The sequence below is a fragment of the Octodon degus genome, unplaced genomic scaffold (genome assembly GCF_000260255.1).
Source record: "Octodon degus isolate 3935 unplaced genomic scaffold, OctDeg1.0 scaffold00118, whole genome shotgun sequence".
NCBI classification, from domain to species: domain Eukaryota; kingdom Metazoa; phylum Chordata; class Mammalia; order Rodentia; family Octodontidae; genus Octodon; species Octodon degus.
Window position 1 is genome coordinate 576,084 of NW_004524694.1, and position 6,067 is coordinate 582,150.

Here is a 6,067-nt window from a genome sequence, read left to right on the forward strand (position 1 = left end):
AAAAGAAAGAAAAGGCATATGTTCCTAGACTAGTTGGCAAAATCAGAAATTTTGGGGCCTTGAATCTGAAAGTGAGTCAAATGAGGGGGCACCTCAGCTTCTGGGGGGAGCCCTTGGATTCTTGGTGAGCAGGGGGCCTCAGCCCTGCCAGAAGAAACTGCTGCTTGGCTCTGGCTGTGGGAATAGGAGCTAACATGTCCCAAAACAACGTTTTAGGGAAACAGATTTGCATGGGCACTGTCCTGACTTTTAAATGTTAGCAACCATAAAGGCCAAATAAAAGATTTTGAGGCATCCCTGGACTTTTTGCTTTATATATAAAAATTAAACTTTCTATTGTAATATGTCCCGCTGCCATTTCTTGGGCATTTTGCATCCTGATTTTATTGAAGAGCGTGTCAAGACTTGTATAGGTTAAGTGACTTCACAGTGGCCACTGAGACTCTGAGGAGCCGGGGGCAAGTGCCTTTCTTACACCACCAAAGAAACTTGCTGCTGAAGCAACAGTATTGAGTCTCTCTTGATGTCCTTTGGTTACTTTCACAGAGGAGACGGGAGAAAAGGTGGAAACAGAGACGGAGAGTGAGAAAGCAGGTGAAGAGGCTGAAACAAAAGAAGAAGAAACAGGAGAAGCCGTGGATCTTTCAGCAGCCACATAGATACAGGTGATGACAGAAGGGGACAGACACTGCCTTGTACGTGAGGGAAGAGGGAAAAATGGCGATGACACCTGTGGCTGCGGCTCTTCTCAGCTACAGCTGCAGGATTTATACAGGAAGTGTGGCAATGGATAGGCTGTTGGAACCATGTTCTTGATTGTATTTTTGTATAAAACTGCTAAGCTGGGAAGTTTTTGGTTTTTTTTTGCTACTTAGTATAATTATACATTTAGAATTACAATAGGCAGAGCCAAAGAAAACTAGGGTATAGGATCGTTTATGCATGTGAGGGTGGCTTAGTGATAGTAGCAGTGGGTTCTCCCAGGATAACAAAATGAGACATTAAAAAGAAAGCATCAACCTACAGGCTTGGTGGCTGGAGAAAGGAGAGAGCACATTTTAAAGATGTCGTCATAAAACTTACACGGCATAGTTACGGCGGAATAAGAATGATTGATACCAAAAGCCTTGGGGTGAAGCACACTTCGTATTTCTGTCCTGTCACAGGAACTAGAGCTGGTAGGAAGGTTGGGGAGTCTTCCATCTAATTACCTCTACCTGCTGCCACAGACCCTGTGCTCATGGCATATTAAATATTAACAACGCTTTCCAAAGAAATGCACACTCTGGTGCTGGTCTAAGATGAAGCTTTTTTTTTTTTACAGTGAAAGGCTCCACGTTTTCCATGTGCCATTTGGAATCAGCTCTTCGTTTACTTAAGTGTGGTGTCGCTGGTATTATCTTCCTGACTAGCACGAAAAGCATTTTGCACTAAGTGACATCAATGTATTTCAGAGGCAACAAACAACACGAATTAGGACCTAGGTTTATTGCCTGTGTGGAGTCTTCTTGGGCCCTATTTGTTTTTTAGATGACTACTATTTAATATTAGGTGTTAGAAGTGCAAAGGAGATAAGACAGCAAGACTTTTAAAAGCATTTATAATTTCATTCATGTTAAAATGATGTATTACAGAAAGTCACTTCAAGAATTCTTCCAAAATTGGTAAGTGGTTTTGATAAATAACTGAATAAATAATATTATAGTTATTGTACCCACTGTTAAGTGCCTGGTGCTAATGAATAGCACAATAGAATTCTAGGAACATTTGGCTTCTTTATGGTATCTGTAAATACATGCTTTTAGGTAACTGCCCAAATGAATTCACTAGACCCTTTTACTTTAGATTCTACATTAAAATGACTTAGTAAGATGATTTATAATTAATCATAGAAATATAGGATATAGGAAGAATGTATAAACTTTGTTCATTTTTAATATTAGCTTATGCCTTTGGCTTTAAAGTGTTCAGATAAACAATAAAAGGAGTCCCTAGAGCTGAGTGTGGTGGTGCACACCTGTAATCCCAACACTCAGGAGGCTGAGGCAGGAGATTAGTCTGGAGTTTGAGGCCAGCTAGAATAGTGAGTTCAAGGCTAGTCTGAACTACATGGCAAGACCTTGCCTTAACCATCCCCCCCCCAAAAAAAAAAAAAAAAAGAGTTCTTTGAGCAGGTGACATGCTATCTGCAAAACAAAGTAGCTGGATCGTGATTACATTGAAAACAAGCACTGTGATTTTTTTTTTTTTTTTTTTTTAATTTTAGGAAAGGGTCTACAGGGTGTTCAGGGTCTCACTACTAGATCGGACTCGTAGTGATCCGCCTGTTTACAGCCTCCCACGAGCTGGGATTAGCCACCATAGCATACCCCTGGAGCAGGGCCAGCTCGGCAGGCCTGGAGATTGAAGCCCCAGCCCCTTTGCCTGCTTGCAGGCACTTTAATCCACTGAACTATTTGGCCAGCCCTCCATCCACATCATTTTTAACAAAGATTTTGTTTTAAACTTGGCTTTGAATTAAGAATTGGAAAAAGGAAAATGTTTTATCCAGATTTCTCATTAGGGAACCTTTGACATACTGTCAAATAACTCTGCTGGGGTTTACAATGTGCTCTTTTAGCCCATGGTATGATTGTTGGGATCACCAGCACTCCACATTGTGAATGTTGCTGCTACTCCTAGATCCTTACTCGAAGTCACAGGCCCAAGGGTGACCTTTCCAACCGTCGCCACACCCCATCAAGTCAGTGGGAGGACAAATTAGTAGATTTCAGCTAGTAGTTATTCTGAATCAGCATGGGTTACTTTCAGGTTTCCTGGATATCAGCGCTATTAAAAAATATTTTCTAAAGTGGTAGGGATTGAACCTAGGTCCTTTGCATGACCTACATCTCTAGCTTTTCTGAGACAAGGTCTTGAAAGTCCTTAGGGTACCTAAGCTCATTCTGAATTTGGTAGTCCTCCTGCCTCAGAAAAAGCCTTTTTCTTTGGTAAAAAGAACAGTTTTTGTCTATGCCCTTGCATGGGAAACAGAGTGGTTATTTAGATAATAATTGCAAGGAAAGATTTATTATAATAAGTTTTTCTTTTCTTAGTAACAAATGAATACATATTCATCGTAGAAACTTCAGAAATATAAATTTAAAGGTTGGAGTCATAACTCAAATAAAAAAATCATCTCTGTTAGCATGTTGATGTATATGAGGGATTTTTTTAGCTGCAAAACTTGTAATAACTCAGCCAAAACACAAGGATTAGTGGAATGTTAACTCTTTTGAGGGTCTGAGTAGCACTCTTTCATTGGAACCCACTGGAGAGAAGGTTCCAGAAACCGTTGCTGAATTTAGTACTGCAGCAGAGACAACCGTGCCTTATGTAATAGCACTTAGCTGCTTAGGATTTATGACTTATGATAGAGGGATAGTTCACTCAAGAATGTTTTTTAAAATAATTTACAGTTGCTGAACAAATGGGAGATGTGAGCGAAGACTAAGCCATTTGGAGGGCAGAAGGGTAGCTTAGAGGTCACTTTTTCTCTAGAGTCTCATACAAACTTGGCACTGGGAATATTTGTTGCTGACAAGAGTGTTTTCTATTCTCATATATACAAATCATGGTAATTTCCTTATAACTAAATATAATTGGCTATTGGGGAATTATGGCCAAAGTTTTTATAAAATTGTTTTCTACTATTGGCTCACCATTTATAATTTTGATGGATAAATATTATTAGAACTAATAAAGTGTTTGAAAACCGATCTTCGTGTGATAACTTCTATTTAAATGTCTGCCGCAAATCCTCATGAAGGCATAGGTGGGGCTTTTTAGAAGTGGCAGGACCTAGGGTGTGTGAATGTGGATTAAGGGTGAGTGGTGCTAAATTAGTCCACTGACTGGAGTTAGCTTACTTCTGGGGTTGGCTGAATGGACTTCCTGATACCAGAAGCTCCACCCTGGGGTGGGTGGCAGCACCCACAAGGCTGGGGCTATAGCTCAGAGGCGCAGTGCCTGGCAGGGAAACTCAAGGTTGTGAGTTGACTCCCAGTACTTAAGAAAAAAAAGGAGGATTTTAATAATAATAATAATAATAATAATAATAATAATAAGTGTAACCTTCATGGAATAAAAGGAAAATAGAGATTTGCTGCTGCTGCTTGCTGATGAACTGTTTCTCCCCTGTCATGCTGCCCTGCTTTGGAGCCAATCAGCTATGGACGGAAACCTCTAGAAACTGTGAGCGGTAATAAGCCTCCCCGCTTTTAACTTTAGGTGGCTGGTATTTTGTCTCACAGTGAGCAAAGTAACTAAAATACTTGGTGTGTTTATCTGAACTGTTATTGTAGAAACATGTAAGATTATGATCCACATGGCATTTGAGAAAAAAGCAATCTGCATCAAAGGTAAGGAATACAACAGTAAGGAAATCTGGGTGACCTTTAAAGGTATCTCACGTTTCAAAGAGACTGCAAACATGCATGCAAGGCCAACATGAAGTATTTCACCTTTAACACTATGTAGTGATTGTGTTTTGTGCAGAAAGAAGATGAAGCATTCTGATCTAGCCACTTACACATCAGTTAACTTGGCACTGAAGAAAATGCCAGAAAATTTGAGTATTCCTGAAATTCAACTGGTTGAAACTTTTCCTTCCCCCCAAATACCCAACCAAGCTAGGCATGGTGGTATGTGTCTGGAATCCCAGGCTGAGGCAAGAGGATGACAAATTTAAATCCAGCCTGGGAAATTTAGCAAGACCCTGTCTCAAACATAAAATAAATAAATAAATAAATAAATAAATAAATAAATAGGGCTGGTGATATAACTCAGTATGAAAGCCCTGGGTTTAGTCCCCAGTACAGTAAAATCCAAACCACCCCCCCAGCCCACCTCAGCTCTCTCCAGCATTCAACGATAGATATTTATAGCCATAAACTTTTCTAGAAGACAAAAGCCAATCTCCTAGATGAACATAGAGTACAAATCCTAAACAAAATATTAACAGCCTGATTTTTTTTTTTTTTTTTGAGACAGAGTCTTGCCATGTAGTTCTGGATAGCTCTGAATTTACCATGTAGCCCAGGCTGGCCTCAAACTTGAGGTGATCCTCCTGCCTCAGCCTCCTGAGTGCCGGGATAACAGGCAGGTGCCACCATGCCTGCCCATGACTGGCCTGAATTTAAAAATATAAAATATATAATAAATATGCATGTTTATACTGACCAAGTCGGAACAGGGAGTTGGTTCTCCATCATAAAATCATTCCCGCTTACCCTATGAGGACTTTTACCCCAGGTTTTAAAAAGTTCAATAAATTTCAACCAACATTTTTAATTTCACTGGGATCTCAGGGAGGCCCAGCCTCCACTGATTTGTGGCTTCCCTACCCTGGCAGTAATCCCCGGTCTGCGTGCTGTGCTTTTCCTATAGCCACTCTTCAGGGGCCAACACAGAATTCTGTGTTACACGTTCTGGTACGTGAGAGAGTGTCATGGTGGCACTGTGGTAACTTTTTTTTTTAAGACAGGGTCTTCTTATGTAGCTCAAGTTGGCCTTGAACTCACTATGTAACCTAGGCCACCCTTGAACTCCTGGTGATCCTCCTGCCTCAGCCTCTGAAGTGCTGGGATTACAGGCATGTGCCATTGTGCCCCGCCTCAGCCTCCAAAGTACTGGGATTACAGGGGTGTGCCACCATGCCCTGCTGTGGTAATATAATTTTGAAAACACTGAATATCCACACAAAAGAAAGTGTCACAGCTGTTTTCACTGAGGTTTATTTTATTTTATTTTTTTTGTTTTTGGTGTTGAAGATTAAACCCAGGGCTTCCAGCTTGCTAGGCAAGTGTTCTACTTACTGATGGGCTAAATCCCCAGCCCTTCCACAGTAGCTTTATTTTTTAAATTTGGTGCAGGGTCTGACTACAGAGCTTGGATTTGTAGTGATCTTCCTGTCTCAGCCTCCCCAGTGCTGGGATTACAGGAGTGTGTCACTATACCTGGTTTCAATGGCTGGCTCTGTGCGCCCAGGGTTCCCTTGGGCTGGTGCAGCATGTGGTACCAGGGATCA